Source organism: Chlorocebus sabaeus, chromosome 6 (genome assembly GCF_047675955.1).
Source record: "Chlorocebus sabaeus isolate Y175 chromosome 6, mChlSab1.0.hap1, whole genome shotgun sequence".
Lineage (NCBI taxonomy): Eukaryota > Metazoa > Chordata > Mammalia > Primates > Cercopithecidae > Chlorocebus > Chlorocebus sabaeus.
Genome location: NC_132909.1, coordinates 50,315,667 through 50,339,325, shown reverse-complemented (window position 1 = coordinate 50,339,325; position 23,659 = coordinate 50,315,667).

Here is a 23,659-nt window from a genome sequence, read left to right as displayed (position 1 = left end):
CAGGAGACCAAGGCTACAGTGAACTGTGATCCTGCATTCCAACCTGGGTGACAGAGTGAGACCCTGTTGGAAGGAAGGAAGGAGGGAAGGAGGGAAGGAGGGAAGGAAGAAAGGAAGGAAGGAGGGAAGGAAGGAAGGAAGGAAGGAAAAAGGAAACCCCTGTAGCCTTTGACTGTCACTGTCCTATCTTCTCATCTTCCTCCTCCAAGCCTCTGTCCCAAGCAACCATTACTTTACTTTGGGTTGCTATATAGCTTTCCCATTCTAGAACTGGAATGGAATCATATACTATGTGTTCTTTGTGATTAACTTCATTCACTTAGCATAACTGTTTCAAGGGACATTTACATTGAAGTTTGTATCAATACTTCATTTGTTGTCTACAGTGAAACAATATTTCATCATATGGATATAGCCCATTTTGTTTATCCATTCATCTATTAATAGGCATTTGGTTTGTTTCCACCTTTTAGCTGTTATTAATAAGTTTGCTATAAACATCCATTGTACAAGTTTTTCTGTAGACATAGGATTTCATTTCTCTTGGGAATACACTTAGGCGTGGAATCGATGGATTACATGGTAATTCTATCTTTAATAGTTGAAGAGTTGCCAGACTCTTCTCCTCTCCTTTGGGAAATTCTATTACACACATATTGGTGAACTAAATAGTGTTCTGCATATTTCTAGGCTCTCTTCATTTTTCTGTTTTTTGTTTTTATTTTTAAGATGTAGTCCTGGGCCAGGCATGGTGGCTCACACCTGTAATCCCAGCACTTTGGGAGCCTGGCCAATATGGTGAAACCTCATCTCTACTAAAAATACAAAAATTAGCTGGGCATGGTGACGTGCACCTGTACTCCCAGCTCCTCGGGAGGCTGAGGCAGAAGAATTGCTTGAACCCAGGAGGCGGGGTTGCAGTGAGCCGAGATCGTACCACTGCACTCCAGCCTGGGCGACAGAGACTCTGTCTCAAAAAATAAAAATAAAAAAGACTCCACCAAAAAACTATTAGAACTGATAACCCAACTCAGTAAAGTTCCAGGATACAAAATCAACATACAAAAATCAGTAGCATTTCTATATGCCAACAGCAAACAATTTTAAAAAGAAGTCATTAAAGTAATCCCATTTATAATAGCTACAAATAAAATTAAATACCTAGGAATTAACTTACCCAAAGAAGTGAAAGATACCTACAATGAAAGCTATAAGACATTGATGCAAGAAATTGAAGAGGACACAAAAAATGAAAAGATACTCATGTTCATACATTGGAAGAATCACTATTGTTAAAATGTCCACACTAACTAAAGCAATCTAGAGATTTAATGCAATCCCAATCAAAATACCAATGACACTCTTCACAGAAATAGAAAAAACCATCCTAAGATGTATGTGGAACCAAAGAAGACCCAGAATAGCCAAGCTATCCTAAGCAAAAAGTAAAAAACTGGAGAAATCATATTACCTGACTTTAAATTATTTAAATATGACTATAAATCATATTATCTAACTTTAGAGCTACAGTAACCATAATGGCATGGTACTGGAATAAAAACAGACGCAAAGATCAGTGGAACAGAACAGAGAAGCCAGAAATAAATCCATACATCTATGGTGAAGTCATTTTTGACAAAAGTGCCAAGAACATACATTGGGAAAAGGACAGTCTCTTCAGTAAAGAGACTGGGAAAACTGGATATCCATATGCAAAATAATGAAACAGACCCCTCTCTCTCACCATATACAAAAAGCAAATCAAGATCAGTTACAGACTCAAATCTAAGACCTTAAACTATGAAACTACTAAAAGAAAATATAGGGAAATTCTCCAGAACATTGGAGTGGGCAAAGATTTCTTGAGTAATACCCTACAAGCACAGGCAACCAAAGCAAAAATAGATAAAGGGGTCACATTAAGTAAAGAGCTTCTGTACAACAAAGTGAAAAGACAAGCTACAGAATGGGAGAAAATATTTGCAGACTACCCATCTGACAAGGAATTAGTAACCAGAATATAGGCCAGGCGCAGTGGCTCACGCCTGTAATCCCAGCACTTTGGGAGGCCGAGGCGGGAGGATCACGTGGTCAGGAGTTTGAGACCAGCCTGACCAACATGGAGAAACCCTGTCTCTACTAAAAATACAAAATTAGCTGGGCGTGGTGGCACATGCCTGCAATTCCAGCTACTCCGGAGGCTGAAGCAGGAGAATCGCTTGAACCCATGATGCGGAGGTTGCGGTGAGCTGAGATTGCACCATTCCACTCCAGCCTGGGCAACAAGAGGGAAACTCCATCTCAAAAAAACAAAAACAAAAACAACTTTTTAAAAAACCCCAGAATATATAAGGAGCTCCAAAAAAATCTATAGAAAAAAAATCCAATAATCGGATTAAAAATGGGCAAAAGATCTGAAAAGACATTTCTCAAAAGAAGGCATGCAAATGGCAAACAGCTATACGAAAAGGCCAACATCATTGATCATCAGAGAAATGCAAATCAAAACTATTATACAATGAGATATCATCTCACCCCTGTTAAAATGGCTTTTATCCAAAAGTCAGGCAGTAACAAATGCTGGAGAGGATGTGGAGAAAAGGGAACCTTTGTACACTGTTGGGGGGAACGTAAATTAGCACAACACTATGGAGAACAGTTTGGAGGTTCCACACAAAAGAAATAGAGCTGCCATTTGATCCAGCAACCCCACTTTTAGGTAAATACCCCAAAGAAAGAAAATCCGTGCATTGAAGAGATATCTGCACTCCTATGTTTATTGTGGCATTATTCACAATCGCCAAGATTTGGAAGAAACCTAGGTATCCCTCAACAGATGAATGGATTTAAAAAAACATGTTTCAAATACACAATGGAGTACTATTCAGCCATAAAAAAGAATGAGATCCTGTCATTTGCAACAATTTGGATGGAATTAGAGGTCATTATATTAAGTGAAATAAGCCAGGCACAGAAAGACAAACTTCACATGTTCTCACTTATTTTGGGGAGCAAAAAATTAAAACAATTGAACTCATGGAGATAGTAGAAGGATGGTTACCAGAGGCTGGAAAGGGTAGTGCGGGGGTGGGAGGAAGAGGAAGTGAGGATGGTCAATGGCCACAAAAAATAGAATGAATGAGACCTAGTATTTGCTAGGATAACAGGGTGATTATAGTAGAAAATAATTTGGTTGCACATTTTAAAATAACTAAGAGTATAATCGGCTCTTTGTAACACAAAGGATGAACCCTTGAGTTGATGGATTCCCCATTTACCATGATGTGATTATTACGCATTGCAAGCTTATATCAAAATATCTCATAAATATATACCCATAAATATATACACCTACTATGTACCCACAACAAAATTTAAAATTAAAAATGTAAACATTGCCTGGTCTCTGTGAACCTACAGGGTCACAGTTCTGAGTGTCCTGGCAGCATGATGCCAAGCCACTGTCCTCTGGAGAATATCTGACTCTCCTGATCCAGTATGGCCTTGCCTTCAGGGCCCTTTTGCTGTGGATTTACTCCTCAAATAGTTGCTCATCAAGGGGTTCACTTTATCTGGAAACTCTGTCTGGCATTCCTTGCGCGCACACCTATGTCCCCGTTCAGAAGGTTCTTCAGGTAAACTCCAGTGTCTGGCCTGAGGGCCTTTATATCTAGCATATAAAGTTCTGGTAAAATGCAAAAGTCTCTGTCAGGCAGGTTCAGGGACAAAAGCGGAAGCGGGATCGCTCAGCTACCTGACCTCCAGTTGAGATGTCACTCAGGCAACAGGGGGTGGAACCTCACAAACTGTCCAATCGGAAACGCCACCGGAGCCGTGGGTGGGGCCGCCCTATACAAAGGCGCGTGGATACGGTTGCGCGCGTTCTGGTTTGTGTCTCTCCGGCCTTGAACGTCGCTAGGTGGCTCTGCGGCAGCCTCTGTGCTCTGGGACCCGCACTGGCAGCGGGAGTCGTAGTTAAGGCGTGGGGACACCGCGGAAGCCGGGAAATGGTGAATGTGCGAGGCCTGGGATCCCGAGACCTGAGGAGGGGCTGGCCGGAACCGGCTGTGGCGGGAACCGGGCCTGCCCTCGGCCACTCCTGGGTCTGTGGACCCGAGTTCCCCTGGCGCAGTTCTGCTGGGCCGGCAGCCAGGATTCCGGGCGTACTGTCCTGTCCCTGCGTGGCTACTGCGGCCCCGGCCCCGGAGCCCTCTGTGAGCATCTCTGCACCCTTAGCCCCGCGTCTTCCAAGATTGTGCGGGGATCACGGGAGAGTCATGGGGGAGAAGGAATCCCGGCTCGGGTGTGAGGTTCGTGCGTGGGAGGAGCGGTGGTCCGTGGGGTCCCCAGTCTCTTCTTTTTCCCAGGGGGACCGGTTTGCCCCTTAATTTTACAAACGTGTGAAAACAGGATCTCAAATCCACGACCCCGTTTTCCAGCCTAGCTCTTCCAAAGACTGGCAGGAAATCCCTAATTTGCCAATTCCTTCGTTCATTCCAAATGAAGCTTTCCCTCCCCAATTCACAATATTTTTATTCGTCCTGTTAAATACAATTTGTAGGAAGCCATTGGTTTGGATTGAGCTCCTGCACTAGACCCAACAGACCAAACCAAAATGAGTTACCCACGGGGACGTTCCTCGCTACCAAGCTGAAACTAAGTTGTTTATCTGACCTTACAAGTTATCAGGAGAGAAAGAGATGATGGTCAAATCCCTAACAGGCCAGTTTTAGCCAACATGATAAGGAAAGTCCCCTCTGCTTTAATGTTTACCAGAAAAGCAACTTGGAAAGTTCCCGTTTTGCAGCCGGGCGTGGTGGCTCACACCTGTAATCCCAGCACTTTGGGAGGCCGAGGTAGGTGGATCATTTCAGGTCAGGAGTTCAAGACCAACCTGGCCAACATGGTGAAATCCCCGTCTCTACCAAAAATACAAAAATTAGCTGCATGATGGCCCGCGCTTGTAGTCCCAGCTACTCAGGGGGCTGAGGTGGGAGGCTCACTTAAGCCCAAGCCCCGGAGGTCGAGGCTGCAGTGAGCTATGATCTCACCACTGCGCTACAGCCTGGGTGACAGAGGGAGACCCTGTCTCAAAAAAATAAACATCAATAGTGGTTGAAAGCCACATGACTGGGGAGCAGCAACCAGAGACTAGTGACTCCAAGCTAAGACCACTCTTGAGCCTGTAAAGGGAGGTCACTGAAAGCCCAGATGGGTCTTCCTGCCTTCCCCACAGGTGTCCTACTTGCTCACACCCACCAAGGAAGGAGCTCTTTATACAGAGAGAAGCTACAGAGCACATGCAGTTTTAGGGGAACCAGGAGGGTTGTAACTGTAGTTTCCTTGGGTCTACTTTTAGACATTAGGTTTGAGTTTTCGTTTCACAATATAGGGTACGCTTGTGGGGTAATTTTTCCATATTGAAAAAGTCTGTAAAAGTTACGAGTTCTGTCTCCTGGACATGAGTGTTAATGACTTTGGGAGTTCATTTGTGTCAGAACCTTCATCTGAATCCAGCTGACAATTTTGTCACGAGAACGGTAAGAAGGGGCATTCTCTGCTCCCAGAGTTCATTCCTGTGGCTGCTCAGGTGTCCCTGCTTGCTGTCACCAGGGACTATTCCACTCTAGGGACTATACCCCAACGGGGAGAGGGTGTGGACTCCAAGCTTTGGTATGTGTTTAACCTTCTGGATGCTGGTGTTTCTTCTGAATTGTGGAGAAGCAGGCTGCTTATCTGAGCTGATTCGATGTTTGTTTCTTTCCTTTGGATTCCTTTTTCTGTTGAATATTGCAGCACTTTAACTCCAGTTTCCTTTAGCACTTTGTAATTTTATTCCCTGTATGAGTCTGTAGGATTTTTAGTTTGTTGGTCTTTGAAAATTTGATTATCAAATTGCACTGTCGCCCAGGCTGGAGTGCAGTGGTGCGATCTCGGCTCACTGCAACCCTGCCTCCCAGGTTCAAGTCTCCTGCCTCAGACTCCCAAGTAGCTGGGATTACAGGTGCCCGCCACCACGCCCAGCTAATTTTTTGTATTTTTAGTAAAGATGGGGTTTCTTTATGTTGGCCAGACTGGTCTCAAACTCCTGACCTCGTGATCCACCAGCCTCAGCCTCCCAAAGTGCTGGGATTACAGGCGTGAGCCACTGCACCTGGCCTATATCATTATTTAAACTAAGCGTAAGTATTTTATTTCCAGAATTCTCTTTGCTTCTTCAGACCTTATGACTCAACCCAACCAGATTTTCAACCATGACAATAAAACTCTTACCCTCAAATCATGGAATAAAATTCTTAAATGCTTCAGCAAACTGTAATTATATGGCAGCAAGATTCTGTAAAGAAAATGAGTGTGAAGCCGCTCTGCCCAAGTGGCTCAGAACTCCAAGAGATATACCTGATTGGCTAATGCCTTGCCCCAGTAAAGACTTTAGCTCAAAAATCAAGTTCTTGCTTACTCCCCACAAGGAGCTTGCACATTCCTTACAGCTTCCACAATTTTTTTTTTTTTTTTTTTTTTTTTTTTTTTTTTAGACGGAGCCTTGCTCTTGTTGTCCAGGCTAGATAGAGTGCAATGATGCAATTTTGGCTCACAGCAAACTCCGCCTCCCAGGGTCAAGCGATTCTCCTGCCTTAGCCTCCTCAGTAGCTGGGATTACAGGCACCTGCTACCATGCCCTGCTAATTTTTTGTATTTTTAGTAGAGACGGGGTTTCACCATGTTGGCCAGACTGGTCTCAAACTCCCGACCTCAGGTGATCCACTCCCCTCGGCCTCCCCAAGTGCTGGGATTACAGGCATGAGCCACCACGCCCAACCGCAAATAAACTCTTAAATTCATAAACCTTTTCTTTAGCAGACAGAACCCAAAGGTGTCTGACTCTTACAGTTGTTCTCATTTTGCACAAATTACTCTCTGACTAAATTAACTCTGGAAAACCAAACTGCTGACCATGTTGAATTTTACCTAAGTTCTGTACTCCTGGTAAAGGAAACCCCACCACTACCACCATCTTCTGTGATCTAGAGAAGCAGGCTACTACAAAATAACACCCTTCTCATTACAACTTAGATGACGTCCCTGTGTACCTATGTATAATGCCAGACACAGACTCCAAATTCCCATTCTTTGCTTCATGAACAATTAGCTGAACAGTTTTATCTTCACTGATCAGTTGAAACGAAATATCTGTGAACCCACACTTTGGTTATGTTTCTTTCCTTCTTCCAGGCCCCTGGACTTCGACCCACCTTCAGTAGCCTGAGCAAGCACCCCAACCCACCTTTATGACCCCTCCTAAGAACAGGCCGACCTCAGGATCAAATATTCTCTAATCTAGCATCTGATTTTGTCCCCCTCCATCCTGCCCTCTCTCTCCCATTTTATTACTAATCTAGCTTGCCCCTCCCTATGAAAGAAAACTTGACCTAACCTTTGAGAGGCTTGCAAATATTATACTTGGTATTTTCCTCCTATCGCTACAATACTGCATTCAAATAAAGTCACTTCTTACCTAAATCTGGATTTTATTTGAGGGTGTCTAGAAACAGCCCCAGGGCAATAACAATTACAACCACAGAAAGGGCATCAGATCCCACCCCCAACCGCATCTGCCTATGGATCCCCTAGGAAACCTGCAGCACAGTCTCACCAGGAAGAACTAAACGGGCCTTCGGTGACCTCCCTTTACAGGCTCAAGGTTGGCCTTAGTTTGGAGTCACTGGCCTAAGGCCTCTGCTTTCCACTAAAGGGTACTCATTTTTTTTTCTCTATTCAACAAGCCTTTATTGGGGTATCTACTATGTGCCAGGTACCAGTCTAAGTATTGGGGAACAAAGACTAATAAGCTCCCAGTCGGGCACAGGGGCTCACACCTGTAATCCCAACACTTTGAGAGGCCGAGGCGGGTGGATCACCTGAGGTTGGGAGTTCGAGACCAGCCTGACCAACATGGAGGAAACCCCATCTCTACTAAAAATACAAAATTAGCCGGGCATGGTGGCACGTGCCTGTAATTCCAGCTCCTTAGGAGGCTGAGGCAGGAGAATCACTTGAAGCCGGGAGGCGGAGGTTGCAGTAAGCCGAGCTGAGATCGCACCATTGCACTCCAACGTGGGCAACAAGAGTGAAACTCTGTCTCAAAAGGAAAAAAAAAAAAAAAAGACTAAGAAGCTCCCTGCCATCAAAGAACTTATGACCATATGATAATATGAAAAACAAGCAAAATTTTAAAACGTCAACAATGTCAGTGTGTCCATTCCAAGGGGATCTTGATCTGAAAGATAGTAATTGTGGAAGATAGTAATAGCTAACACCCAGTGCTCTAATTCAATCTTCACAGCAACCCTATGAGGTGGGTATAATTATCACCTATTTTATATGTGAGGAAACTGAGACATGGAGAGGCAAGGTCACAGGGTCAGTCAATGGTGGGGCTTGGATTCAAACCAGAGCAGCCTGATTTCAGAGCCTGTGCTTGGCCATTGCCCTCTCCCTACAGGGTGGGAAGCAGGGTATGGAAAAAGGGAAGCCGCCCTCTTCCAGCCAGAGACAGGATAGAGGAAGTTCACCTCTTAATAGGTAGCTGTGCCCCCAAAAGGGCTGATTCCTTCCCTTGCATCTTGTGTGTATAATAAGGAGTCTGTTGCTTTATAAACAGGTGCACCTCACAAGAGCAGGAGAAAGGAACAGAGCTCTGCAGACGCAAGCTCTGATTCTCACAGTAAGGACCAGACCATGGCAAGATTGGAAGGCATGGCAGGTCTTCCCTGATGTTGTCCTAAACTCTAAGTGGTAATGGAGTGGTGGTTTGAGTCAAAAAATTCTAGTATTGGCCGGGCGCGGTGGTTCACGTCTGTAATCCCAGTACTTTGGGAGGCCGAGGCGGGTGGATCACGAGGTCAGGAGTTCGAGACCATCCTGGCTAACATGGTGAAACCCCGTCTCTACTAAAATTACAAAAAATTAGCCCGGCGTGGTGGCGTGCGCCTGTAGTCCCAGCTACTTGGGAAGCTGAGGCAGGAGAATGGCGTGAACCCGGGAGGCGGAGCGGAGCTTGCAGTGAGCCGAGATCGTGCCACTGCACTCCAGCCTGGGCGACAGAGCGAGACTCCGTCTCAAAAAAAAAAAAAAAAAAAAAAATTCTAGTATCAAATCCTGGATTTGCCACTTATTAGCTCTGGGACTGTGAGCTAATGATTATTTATTTATTTATTTATTTATTTATTTATTTTGAGATGGAGTATCACTCTTGTTGCCCAGGCTGGAGTGCAATGGCACATTCTTGGCTCACTGCAACCTCCACCGCCCTGGTTCAAGTGATTCTCCTGCCTCAGCCTCCCGAGTAGCTGGGATTACAGGCGCATGCCACCACGCCCGGCTAATTTTGGATTAATTCTTTCTAAAACACAGTCTTCCCATGTGTACTGTGAGCAGGTTGAATTATGTCCACATATTCTTCACTCTGTCCTAGACTCCTTTTCCCTCCTCTGTAACTCTTCTGTCCTTCATTTCTATCAGGTGCTACATTCTCAAGTCTTATATCAGAAACTGGTTCAGGCAGTAAGCTTGGCAGGCAAGCAATTTTCATAATGGAGATCAAGAACGTGGTAAATGGCTATGTCTTCATTGATTAGGAGTCAATTTGGCTACCTGTATCTTTTCTCTTATAAACATTTTGACATAAACCTCTTATTCTGGGATTTCTTTTCCTTCTTTCTCTTTCTTTTTTAAATCCTGAGATTTCCTAGTTGGTTCCTTTCTGGCAAGTCTGAACTGGCTGGTCCGTAAACAAGGCAGAGGTAGGAATGGGCTGGAGTGCCGGGATGGCGGTGAGGGCCTGATGCCCTCTAGCGACCAGGTGCAGAAGTGGCTGCAGCATCCCTGTGAGGAAGGCTGCAGAGGGACTCTGATGCCAAGTCAGGAGCTAGACCAATGGTTCTCAGAGTGTGGTCCTTGGACCAGCGGCAGCAGTACCTGGATGCTTTGCTAGAAATGAAAGTCTCAGGCTCACCTGGAACTCTAAGTAGGAAGCTCTAAAATGGTGGTGGGCGGGGGCGGGGGCGGAGGGGTGAGGAAGCAGCCTGCCTTGGTCAAGCTCTCTAGGGGATTCTGATGGACCCTGAAGCTTGAGAACCACAACCCTCTAAAGTCATTCCCTGAGACCTCCTGTTTTCCTGCCTGTAAACCAACAAGGGGTATGCACAGAACGGCCGTGGAGCTGCCCGGGGCAGATGTGCTGAAGGCTGTGTCAGGTACTCACTTATTTTATTTTTTGAGACAGGGTCTTGCTCTTTTACCAAGGCTGGAGTGCAGTGGCATGATCCTAGCTCACTGAGCTCAATCTCCCAGGCTCAAGTGATCCTCCCACCTCAGCCTCCAGAGTAGCTGGGATCACAGGTGCTTGCCCCCACATACAGCTAATTTTATATTTTTAGTAGAGATGGGGTCTCGCTATGTTGCCCAGTCTGGTCTCAAACTCTTGCCCTCATGTGATCCTCCGGCACTGGCCTGCCAAAGTGCTGGGATTACGGGTGTGACTCAACGTGGGTGTCCGGCCCACTTACTTTTAAAGGAGAAAATACCCAGTGTTCAAAGAACCCAGCAAAATCACTCAGACTCACTGTTTATGTCTCAAGGAGGAAAAGAGATAGAAAGGCATTTGTTCTTTACAGCTCAACAGGAGAAGCGCAAGTATCTATCCCTTTCAGACAATAAGGATGCCATTTAATTACTGTCATTTAATTATTATTTCCATGACAAGTTTAGTCAACAATTGTATTTGAACACTTTCTTGGTGTTGCCAAATCCCATCCCATAGGATTTAGCATTAATCTCCAAATTCCAGAAAATAGGAAATAGAACAAAATTATCCACTGTAACAAATTATCCACCCTGCAAAGGAGAAGAATTGATGTTTTGGTGAACCTTTGTAATTCACAAATTCATCACAATTCTTTAGGGAACTGTATTCATTTTAATGTAGGCATAATAGGAGATTTTTCCCTAATTCTATTCCCTGGTAGCATTCCCAAGGATAAGTCCTGGAATTCCACTTGAAATTACTCAAAAGGAAAGAACAGACTTGAGAAACAAACACTTTTTTCTGGGGAAGGAAAAAAGGTCAATAAGAATTATTAATAAGTGAAACATGAGACGATCTTTTTTCTGAAATTCTCTTTCTTGCCTCTTTGTAAATATCTTATCTTTTAAGCTTTATTGATAACATACACTTTACATTTAATGAAAAATGGGATCAAATAAACAAACAAACCTTTTGCTCTTGTTGCCCAGGCTGGAGCTCAATGGCATGATCTCGGCTCACCACAACCTCTGCCTCCCAGGTTCAAGTGATTCTCCTGCCTCAGCCTCCCAAGTAGCTGGGATTACAGGCATGCGCCACCACGCCCAGCTAATTTTCTATTTTTAGTAGAAATGGGGTTTCTCCATGTTGGTCAGGCTGGTCTCGAACTCCTGACTTCATGTGATCCTCCCGCCTTGGCCTCCCAAAGTGCTGGGATTACAGGCATGAGCCACAGCGCCCGGCTGAACAAACCTTTTCAAGGTGATGAACCCAGGGAGAGGTAGTGCTGACCTAGAACATAGATATGTCTGACTCAAGTGTCAAGTCAGGTCATCCTGTCATATGGGACCCCCCCTCACCCTCAACGAAGTGCTCAGTGACCACCATCCCAAGAAAAGACAATGCATTGTACACCCCCGTGTACCCAAAATGCATTTTGCTTTTCAGTTTTCTTGCACTGCCATGCTTGGGTGGGTTTTTTCTTGACTTTCAGTATAGTTTTTCTCCCTTCTGTAGTCTTAGAGAATCCAGAAGGCAAGAATTAATACCCCTCAACACCAGCAAATGATTGGGTGACCCTAAATATCCCCAAAGGAATGGAAAGGGGGGTTGGGGAAGAAAAGCTGAGTGCCCCAGGGGTTCGTTATTTATTTGAGGGGGATACCAGGAGACTCTTTCTAGCCCAGGGTATCCAGCTGCTCCCCTGAGAGGCCCCAAACCCCATCTCTGAGAAGATAACCCAGGAGCCCATAATTCACTAGATCCTCCAAGAGACTTGGCAGCTGTGGGCATCCTGGGTCAGCCTCAGGCAGTTCTGAAATCCAGGACCAGGGAAGGATAGAGGGTGGGCTGAGGACACATCACCCCGTCAAGTTTCCAAAAAGGAACCTCAACCCAAAGACATTCTGATAAGCTGTCTGTGCCTAGGGAAGATGAAAGGAGAGGCACAAAGGTTTTTTACGGTAGAGCGCCAGGTGCTTACTCTCTGCTTTCCTCTCAGAGGAAAAGTCCACAAAGAGAAGAGAAATCTCTCAAAAAGAGTCATCCATTGCTTTGTAGGGAAAAGTGAATAAACAATTCTAATACCGTGTTTGTTGAAAATGTAGAATGAAGGACAAAACGCTGATAAAGTTGGCTGGATGTGGTGGCTCACGCCTATAATTCCAGCACTTTGTGAGGCTGAGGTGGGCAGATCACGAGGTTAAGAGATCGACACCATCCTGGCCAACATGGTGAAACCCCATCTCTACTAAAAATTTAAAAATTAGCTGAGCGTGGTGGGGCGCGCCTGTAATCCCAGCTACTTGGGAAGCTGAGGCAGGAGAATCGCTTGAACCCAGGAGGCAGAGGTTGCAGTGAGCTGAGATCGCACCACTGCACTCCAGCCTGGCGACAGAGCGAGAGTCCGTCTCAAACAAAAAGCCAACGATATCCTTTGTTTTATAGGGAAAAACGAATAAGCAATTCGAATACTGTATTTGTTGGAAATGTGGAATGACAGACAAAAACCTGATAAAGTTGTGAATTGGAGAGGGAAAGCTGGTCTTTGGAAATGCAGGGAGGAATTTATTCCCAGCCCCTGTATGAGGGCCGGGGTCGTGTCTTTGGGACCCTGCTTCCCACACGTTTAGAAGACCTGGAGGGAAACCAGTACCCCAGGGAAAGATGAGGGACTGAGGATCCCACAGGCCACAGCTCCTCCCACACGAACCCCACACCCGAGGCGGGACTCCCCCCATGACTCTCTGGTGACTCTGGCACAATCTGGAGAGACGCGGGGCTGCGGGTGTGGGGCTGGGGCCGCAGGACGCCCGGGGTCCCGGCTGCCGGCCCAGACCCACCTGGCAGCCGAGGGGTCCGGAGCAGGGGGACTCAAGTCCCAGACCCCGAAGTCGCTGCGGGGAGGCCCGGGTCCTTCCACAGCTGGATCCGGCTGATTCCAACCAGCCCCTCCTCCAAGTCTAGGGACTCCAGGCCCCGCACCATATCCTGGCTTTCAGGTGACCTGGCTTCCTTACTACCCTACGCCTCCCTTGGTCAGAGCTGGTCACAGCGCGACAGAGGCTGCAGCGGCACCACCTGTGGCGTCCTCGGCAGAAAAGACCCGCCCCGCCGACTTGTTGACCGTTGCCCAGGCATCCTGGTGGCGCACCTGATTGGACTGTTCAGAGCACGCCCCAGCGCCGCTGATTGGATAGATTCGGGCTCCACCCCCTGCGTCATAGAAGTCATCTAATAGGTGGCAGAAGGGAGCCGGATTGATAAGCTGCAGCCGCAGCCAATAGCAGGCCCAGCTTCCTCCTGGCAACCAAACCAGGGTCTGCTGGAGGCATCAACACAATTGTCCAATAGGTTTCCAGAACTACTACTGGCCTTTTCCTGTACCCGGTGGGCCCTTTCTGCCTCTTCCAGGTCACAGATGTGCACAAGAAATTACAGACTCAGTGTCCAATGGGGACATCTCCTTCCCTCAGAGCAAGAGGGAAGCCGAGTCCAAACCAGGCCACACTGAAACAGCGGGGAGGCCCTGATGTCCTCGAGGGATCAGGAATTTGGGATGGGGCAGTTGGTGCCATGGCCAAGCCATTCTCTCACCTTCTCTCTCAGTCTACTCATTTTCAGCCCAGAAAAAAACAAACAAAAAAAACCAAACAACAATAACAAAACATGCCAACATGGGAATAAAATAAAGGCATGGAAAAATTATTAAATGCATAGTTATATGGCAGCATTATTCCATAAGGCAATCAAAAGGAAAGCAAACATTTGAACTAGCTCAGGCAAGCAGCCTTTTTCACCCACAGTTCACATGGAAAACCTGCATTCAGGTTTAACACAATCTTGGAAGTCAGACTCTGACTACTAAAATGGATGCCCAAAGTCAATCAGCCCCTCCTGATGAGGTAGGGAAACCTAAGGATTTAACTCTGGGAGCTCAACATGCCCTCATGTACCCTCCACACAGTGTGGAAAAGCTGCCTCCTTCAAGACCTTCATTTACACCTGCAGGAGACTCTTACCTGGAGTCAGTTTAAGGTTCTAACCTACATAAACTATCAACTACATACATCCTTTCTCCAGGAGACAACCAAAATGAGTCTTTATCTGAGCCTGACCATCCCAGATTTACTTCATATATACAAATTACAGTTGGACCACAGTGACCCTATGTATGCCAAAACATGTTGCCCAGAAAATAATCACAGCCTGATAAAGGACAGAACACCCCAAGCATGTCTTCACACGAATCTTTTGCTTTCCCGGGCTCTGCTTCTCAGAATCTGCACTCCTACAGCTGTTCTGAGCAACCGGAGGCCACCTACAGAGACAGCAGGCTGCCCAGAAAGCCACATGGGGAATTCCATTTCCCTCCCTTTGCAGGCTCCAGACTGGCCTCAGGTTGGAGTCACTACAAGGAGTTCCACTGACTCCCTTTCTGGAAAATGACTCAAACCAGTTTTCTGGAGGACTATATGCAATGATAGACATGAAGATTACATGTTCAATTTGCTTTTATTTACATGATTTACCTTTTTTATTTGTTTTTGAGAAAGGGTCTTGGTCTGTCACCCATGCTTAATCTTGACTCACTGCAACCTCCACCTTCCGGGCTCAAGCGATCCTTCCACCCCAGCCTCCTGAGTAGCTGGGACGACAGGTGTGCACCAACATGCTTGGCTAATATTTAAATTTTTTGTAGAAATGAGGTCTCACTACATTGCCCAGGCTGGTCTCAAACTCCTGAATTAAAGCAATTCTCCTGACTCAGTCTCCTAAAGTGCTGGGATTACAGGCGTGAGCCACTGTGCCTGGCTGATTTAACTTTTCATAGGTTAAGAAAGTGATTAACCCTGTGAACCATGGTTGGACTTCACTGACTCCCAAAACTTGTAGCTAATTATTTTTATTTTATTTTATTTTATTTTGAGACAGAGTTTCGCTCTTTTTGCCCAGGTTGGACTGCAATGGCATGATTTCGGCTCACCACAACCTCCACCTTCTGGGTTCAAGTGATTCTCCTGTCTCAGCCTCCCAAGTAGCTGGGATTACAGGCATGCACCACCACCCTGGCTAATTTTGTATTTTTAGTAGAGACAGGGTTTCTCCATGTTGGTCAGGCTGGTCTTGAACTCCTGACCTCAGGTGATCTGCCCGCCTCGGTCTCCCAAAGTGCTGGGATTACAGGCATAAGCCACGGTGCCCAAAGCGAATTGTTAATCTAATTTTATGTTGCCTTAACATCCATTTTAAATACAAGTGTAACTTTCTCATATCAGAAGGGGTTTATTCACTGTTAACACAGTTTCCAGTTCTCCACCTCCTCCCAGTTCCTCAATGTAGTGAATCCATATATCTGCCTTAGACAACTGATTCCCAGTGACTACCTCACTATAGGACAGTTAGATGTAACATTCTCACTGACCCCACTGAACCCCCACGCTTCGTATGAACTGTGTAGGTGTGTCACAGTGACCACCTCTCAGTCACTCTGTGACCTCCCTGAACTTGTGCCTGCTTGCTTTAAACCCACCAATTAAAATTCCCTAGGGGAAACTTTTTTTTTTTTTTTTTGAGTGGGCGTCTTGCTCTGTCTCCCAGGCTGGAGTACAGTGGCGCAACATCAGCTCACTGCAACCTCTGCCTCCCAGGTTCAAGTGATTCTCCTGCCTCAGCCTCCCGAGTAGCTGGGACTACAGGCGCCCGCCACCACACCCAGCTAATTTTTTGTATTTTTAATGGAGATGGGGTTTCACCATGTTAGCCAGGATGGTCTTGATCTCCCAACCTCATGATCCGCCCACCTCCGCCTCCCAAAGTACTGGGATTACAGGCGTGAGCCACCTCGCCCAGCCATACCCCTACGGGGAACTTTCAATAACACCCTGGACTCTAATAAAAGTACTGACCCATGGATTCATCCATTTCTCCCTCTCTCTCTATGTGGTCCCTGACTTCTGTGTGTGTGGCCTCCATGTGTGCTGTGTATCCTCCAGGACCTGTAAGTAATAAAATCCTTATTTCCATCTTATGTCTCTCGTAATCATTGAAAGATCCTAATTTTAAAGATGCTAAATTAGAACACTTGGTGTAGTTGGCAGGATACAGAGTGATTCTCATGATTAGCACAAGGTATCTTTGAGTTGCTATAGCTTATTAACATCATAAATCATATGGGCAACCACACTGGTGAGGCAGTAGTGTTTGCTGTAATAAATGAAAGAGAGACTAAAAAACAATATGAGACCAGGCACGGTGGCTCACGCCTGTAATCCCAACACTTTGGGAGGCCAAGGCAGGCAGATCACGAGGTCAGGATATCAAGACCATCCTGGCTAACATGGTGAAACCCCGTCTCTACTAAAAATACATTTAAAAAAAAATAGCCAGGCATGGTGGCACGTGCCTGTAGTCCCAGCTCCTCATGAGGCTGAGGCTGGATAATCACTTGAACCCAGGAGGCGGAGGTTACAGTGAGCCGAGATCACACCACTGCACTCCAGCCTGGGTGACAGTGAGACTCTGTCTCAAAAAAAAAAAGAAAACAAAGAAAGATCAACAATATGAAGAGTTTTTTTTAAAAAAGATAAAATCAACAAAGCTCTGACTCACTAGATAAAAACAGCAGATTCAAATAAATAAAACCAGAGGTGAAAAAAAGGAGTCGGCTGGGTGTAGTGGCTCACGCCTATAATCTCAACACTTTAGAAGGTCGAGGAGGGTGGATCACTTGAGGTCAGGAGTTTGAGACAAGCGTGGCCAACATGGTAAACCCCGTCTCTACTACAAATACAGAAAATTAGCTGGCCATGGTGGCGCATGCCTGTAATCCCAGCTACTCGGGAAGCTGAGACAGGAGAATCACTTGAACCTGGGAGGGGGAGGTTGCAGTGAGCAGAGATTGCACCACTGCACTCCAGCCTGAGCAAGAGAGTAAGACTCTGTCTCAAAAAAACAACAACAACAAAAAACGGGGTCATTGCAACTTAATACTAAAGAAATACAAAGAATTCTAAAACAGACTATTATGAACAACTACACGCCAACAAATTGGAAAACCCAGAAGAAAGGGATAAGTTCCTGGGCACGTACAACCTATCAAAATTGAGTCATGAAGAAACGGAAAATCTGAACAGACTAATAAGAAGTAATGAGGTTAAATCAGTAATAAAGTGTCCCATCAAAGAAAAGCTCAGAACCTGATGGCTTCACTGCTGAATTCTACCAAACACACACAACTAAAAAGTACAGGCCAATATCCCTGATTAATATAGATGCAAAAATTATCGACAAAATACATGCAAACTGAGTTCAACAGCACACTGAAAAGACCATTCACCCTAAGTGGGATGCATCCCATGGGTGTAGGGATACTTCAACATATGGAAACCAATAAATGTGATTGTTTTGTTTCTCTATTACGACTATTAATAGACGCAAAGACTAAATATCAATAAAGGCCAAAACGAGCGAAGAAAGTGGCAGCCCTCTTATTTGCAAATATGCATGCACTCTCGGGCGAGGTTCACTGGTCCGCGGGAAAGGGCCAGGGAAGTCGCGCCGGCACTCTCGGGTGAGGTTCTCCAGTCCACCAATGCGAGGCCGAAGAAGTCACACCGGAGCTTACCAGCGGCAGACTTTTATGCCTGGGAGCTGGAAGGGGAGGAGTTTGGGGCGTGTGTGTAGGAGTGGCTTCTTGAATTTCGGTGTCCCCGGCTTGAGGTCATTCTGCGCATGCTCAGTTGATTTGGTTCTTTTCCCAGGCGTAGGAATTTTTCCCGGGCGTGGGAAAATCTGTGATGAAGAACCCGGAAACAACAGGGACTGCTCCATCTTGTTCACCTTCCTCTATCTTGTCCTTTCTCCTTCACCCAAACAGTGATACATCACAGTAACAGAATCAACAAGAAAAAAATATCATTTCAATATATGCAGAAAATGATTAGATAACATTCCATATAATTCGTGATAAAAACTCACAACAGGCCAGGCGTGGTGGCTCATGCCTGTAATCCCAGCACTTTGGGAGGCCAAGGCGGGTGGATCACGAGGTCAGGAGCTCGACACCATCCTGGCTAACACGGTAAAACCCCATCTCTACTAAAAATACAAAAAAAAAAAAAAATTTAGCCGGGCATGGTGGCAGGCACCTGTAGTCGCACCTACTCGGGAGGCTGAGGCAGGAGAATGTCATGAACTAGGGAGGCGGAGCATGCAGTGAGCCAAAATTATGCCACTGCACTCCAGCCTGGGTGACAGAGCGAGACTCTGTCAAAAAAAAAAAAAAAAACCTCACAACACACTGGGCGCGGTGGCTCACACCTGTAATCTCGGCATTGTGGGAAGCCAAGGCAGGTGGATTACGAGGTCAAGAGATCAAGACGATCCTGGCCAACATGGTGAAACCCCATCTCTACTAAAAATACAAAAAATTAGCTGGGCGTGGTGGTGCACACCTGTAGTCCCAACTACTCGGGAGGCTGAGGTAGGAGGATCACTTGAACCCAAGAGGTGGAGGTTGCTGTGAGCCAAGATTGCGCCACTGCACTGCAACCTGGTGACACAGTGAGACTCCATCTCGACGGGAAAAAAAAACCTCACAACGAATTATGTATAGAAGGAACATACCTCGACACAGTAAAAGCTTTATATGACAAACCCACAGCAAACATCATACTGAACAGGAAAAAAATGGAAAGTTTTCTCTCTAAGATCTGGAATAAGATAAGCACTCCTATCACTTCTATTCAGTGTTGTACTGGAAGCCCTAATCAGAATTATTAGACAAAAAAGAACAAAAGAGGAAGGGAGGGAAGGAAGGAGAAAAGCCATCCAAATTGGAAAGAAGTAGTAAAATTATATTTTTGCCGACAAGATTGTACATGTAGAAAACCCTAAACACACCACCAAAACATTGTTAGAACTAAAACAAATTCAGCAAAGTTGCAGGATATGAAAATCAACACATAAAAATCAGTAGTGGTCCCAGCCTGGCCAATATGGTGAAAAACCCCATCTCAACTAAAAATACAAAAAAAAAAAAAATTAGCCGGGTGTGGTGGCGAATAGCTGTAGTCCCAGCTACTTGGAAGGCGGAGTGTTTCTATATGCCAACAGCAAACTATTAGAAAAAGGAATCAAGAAACCAATCCCATATATGATAGCTACAAGAACAAAATATTTAGCAATAAATATAACCAAACAGGTGAAAGAGCTCTACGATGAAAACTATAAAATCCTGGTGAAATAAATTGAAGAGTACACAAATAAATGGGAAGATATTCTGTGTTTATGGACTGAAAGAATTAATTTTTTTTTTTTTTGAGACACGATCTTAATCTGTCACCCAGGTTGGAATGCAGCGCTGTGATCACAGCTCACTGCAGCCTTGATCTTCCAGGCTCAAGTGACCTCGCTGCCTCAACTAGGACTACAGGCACACACCACCACGCGCAGCTAATTTTCTAAAAATTTATTGTAGAGACGAGGTCTCACTATGTTTCCTAGGCTGGTCTCAAACTACTGGGCTCAAGTGATCCTTCTGCCTCAGCCTGCCAAAGGGCTGGGAATACAGATGTGAGCCACCATGCCCACCTTAGAATATTCTTCAAATGTCCATACCACCCAAAGCAATTCACAGATTCAAGTGTGATCCCTACCAAAATATGAAAGCCATACTTCACAGAAATCGAAAAAATTATCCTAAAATTCATATAGAACCACAAAAATAGCCAAAGCAATCTTGAGTCTGACTTCATAATAGACTACAAAAAAAGTAACCAAAAAAGCACCGTACTAACATAAACATAGACACACAGACCAATGGAACAGAATAGAGAAACCAGAAATAAATCCACACACTTACCAACAATTTTTCATGAAGGTGCCAAAAACACAGATTGGAGAAAGGACAGTCTCTTCAATGAATGGTGATGGGAAAACCGGATTATCAACATGCAGAAAATTGAAACTGGACCCCCGTCTTTCACCATATACAACAGTTCACTCAAAATGGATTACGGACTTACATGTAAGACTTTGAAACTACTAAAAGGAAACATAGAGGAAAATTCTACATGACCTCGTCTGTGCAAGGATTTTGTGGATCAGAACTCAAACACACAGGCAACAAAAGCAAAAATAGACACAAGATTACACCAAACATCTCAATCCCAGTGTATCTCACTCATCCCGCCTCTGGGAGTTACTCTGGGGCAGTTTCTGGCTGGATTCATCTTTCTCTGTGCTCCACGCAGACCTAGTACCAAGGGGACTAGAAGCAGCATTTACTTGTTCACCAAAAAAAGGGCAATCCGCAGGACGGTGCTGCAGTTCAGGCTGTGGCCATGCTTGGGCATCAGTAGACAGGTAAAATGTAAAAAGCCAACCCACAGGTGGTGCATAGTGAGGTGCTTGACAGTATTCTGTCTAAAGTGTTTCGTTTTGCTTTGTTTTTTTTGAGACAGGGTCTCACTCTATCATGCAGGTTGGAGTGCAGCGGCGTGATCTCAACCCACTGCAACCTCCGCTTCCCAGGTCCAGGTGATTCTCCTGTCTCAGCCTCCCAAGTAGCTGGAATTACAGGCATGTACCACCACGCCCAGCTAATTTTTATATTTTTAGTAAAGACGGGGTTTCAACATGTAGGCCAGGATGGTCTCGAACTCCTGACCTCAAGGTATCTGCCCACCTCGGCCTCCCAAAGTGCTAGGATTACAGGCATGAGCCAACGTGCCTGGGCATAAAGTGTTTTCATTAGTATTCATATTGTGGTATTATTGTCATCATCATCATTTTCATAAAGTAGAAAGTAAAACTTCTCTCAATGGTATCCACAATTTACACTGCAGATGTAACTATTCCTTGAGAACAAGATAAAAACTGGCCTGGGAAACAGAACTAAAGCTTGTAACTTAGTTCTGTGATTACTATACTGATTTCTTCTATGGTTGCTTATTCTTCTATACCCTGTAAGCAAATTCCGTGATTATTAGTTTTGGGTGATTCATGCCTTCCTCACTAGAAAGAACAATTTGGTTTATTACGCTATCTTCCATGCATTTCTCCAACACCAGTCACTATTTCAGTCAGACCATGAAGAAAAATATTTTTGGAAATGGAAACCTGATGTTCTGTCATTTAAAGGTACTTCATGAAATCCACTCCAAGACAGATCACTTGCTTCATTTCCTCACAGAGCTTCTTTTTTTGGTTTTGTTTTTTTTTTGAGATGCAGTCCCACTGTCACCCAGGCTAGAGTGCAGAGGCGTGATCCTGGCTCACTGCAACCTCTGCCTGCCGGGTTCAAGCAGTTCTCCTGCCTCAGCCTCCCGAGTAGCTGGGATTACAGGCGCGTACCACCATGCCCGGCTAATTTTTTGTATTTTTAGTAGAGACGGGGTTTCCCCATGCTGGCCAGGCTGGTCTCAATCTCCTGACCTCGTGATCCACCTGCCTCAGCCTCCCAAAGTGCTGGGATTACAGGTATGAGCCACCATGCCCAGCCCATTTATTTTTTTATTTTTTATTTTTTATTTTTTTTGAGATGGAGTCTGGCTCTGTCTCCCAGGCTGGAGTGCAGTGGCCGGATCTCAGCTCACTGCAAGCTCCGCCTCCCGGGTTTACGCCATTCTCCCGCCTCAGCCTCCCGAGTAGCTGGGACTACAGGCGCCCGCCACCTCGCCCGGCTAGTTTTTTGTATTTTTTTAGTAGAGACAGGGTTTCACCGTGTTCGCCAGGATGGTCTCGATCTCCTGACCTCGTGATCCGCCCGTCTCGGCCTCCCAAAGTGCTGGGATTACAGGCTTGAGCCACCGCGCCCGGCCCCATTTATTTCTTTATTGTGCAAGCAGTGACTTATTTCTCCACTGCTTTTTTTTTTTTTTAGATGGAGTCTTTCTCTGTCACATAGGCTGGAGTGCAGTGGCATGATCTCAGCTCACTGTAACCTCTGCCTCCCAGGTTCAAGCAATTCTCTTGCCGCAGCCTCCCGAGTAGCTGGGATTACAGGTGTGCACCACCGTACCCAGCTGATTTTTCTATTTTTAGTGGAGATGGGGTTTCGCTATGTTGGTGAGGCTGGTCCTGAACTCCTGGCCTTAAGTGATCTGCCTGCCTCAGCCTCCCAAAGTGCTGGGATTACAGGTGTGAGCCACCACACCAGGCCTGGCTCTCCATTTCTTGAACAACACTTTTACCCCAGGTACAGAATTAGTGGTCAATAGTTACATATTACCTATTATATAAACTTTCCATACCTAAGAAGTTCTCTCCCACCTTTTCTGGACACTATATGCTGCTACTTTCTTCTCATATTCTTAAAGATCTGTTTCTGAGGACAAAATTTCTATTTGCTTAAATTATCAGATATATATTTGATATATGTCTGTGAATAGTGTGCAGAGGAAATTAAAATTATCCATCCTCAATAAAGGGAGGTGGTTATCATAGGCCCTGGCTCTGGGAGTGGGGTCCAGGTCTACAGTGAAGGGGGCAGGAGACAGGGGAGTCAATCCTGAGTATCAAATCTAAATGCCTACTAATGGACTGTGTAGGGACAGGTCCCTCATGGGTAGAAAAACGAAAAAAAAAAACAACAGTGCTGAAAACAAGTAGGAAAGAGACATAAGAGAATAGGCACAGTGACTCACGCCTGTAACCCCGGCACTATGGGAGGCCGACGCAGGCAGATCACTTGAGATCAGCAGTTCAAGACCAGCCTGGCCAACAAGGCGAAACCCCATCTCTACTAAAAATACAAAAATTAGCTGGGTGTGGTGGTGCGCACTTGTAATCCCAGCTACTCAAGAGGCTGAAGCATGAGAATCACTTGAACCCGGGAGGCGGAGGGTGCAGTGAGCCAAGATCTCGCCACTGCACTCCAGCTTGGGGGACAGAAAAAGAGAGAGACCTAGAGGATCTTGGTACCCGGAAGGTCCCACAAAGTCTGTGCAGTACTGTAGCCTTTTTCCCCTTTTGTGTGTGTAAAACATACATAAAATTCATCATCATAATCAATTTTAAGTGTGCAGTTCAGTGCCATTAAGAACATTCGTACTAGTGTGCAACCATCACCACCATCCATCTCTAGAACCCTTTTTATTTTGCAAAATTGAAACTCTATGCCCATTAAATATCCATCATCCAATTTCCCTAACCCATGGCAAATGGTATTATACTTTTTCTATCAATATGACTACTCTAGATACCTGATATAATTAGAATCATAATAGTATTGTCTTTGTATGAATGGCCCATTTCACTTAGCATGTCAAGATTCATCTTGCAGCATATGTGAAAACGTCCTTCCTAAGGTTCAGCAATATTCTCTTGTATGTATAAACTTCCTTTTGTTTA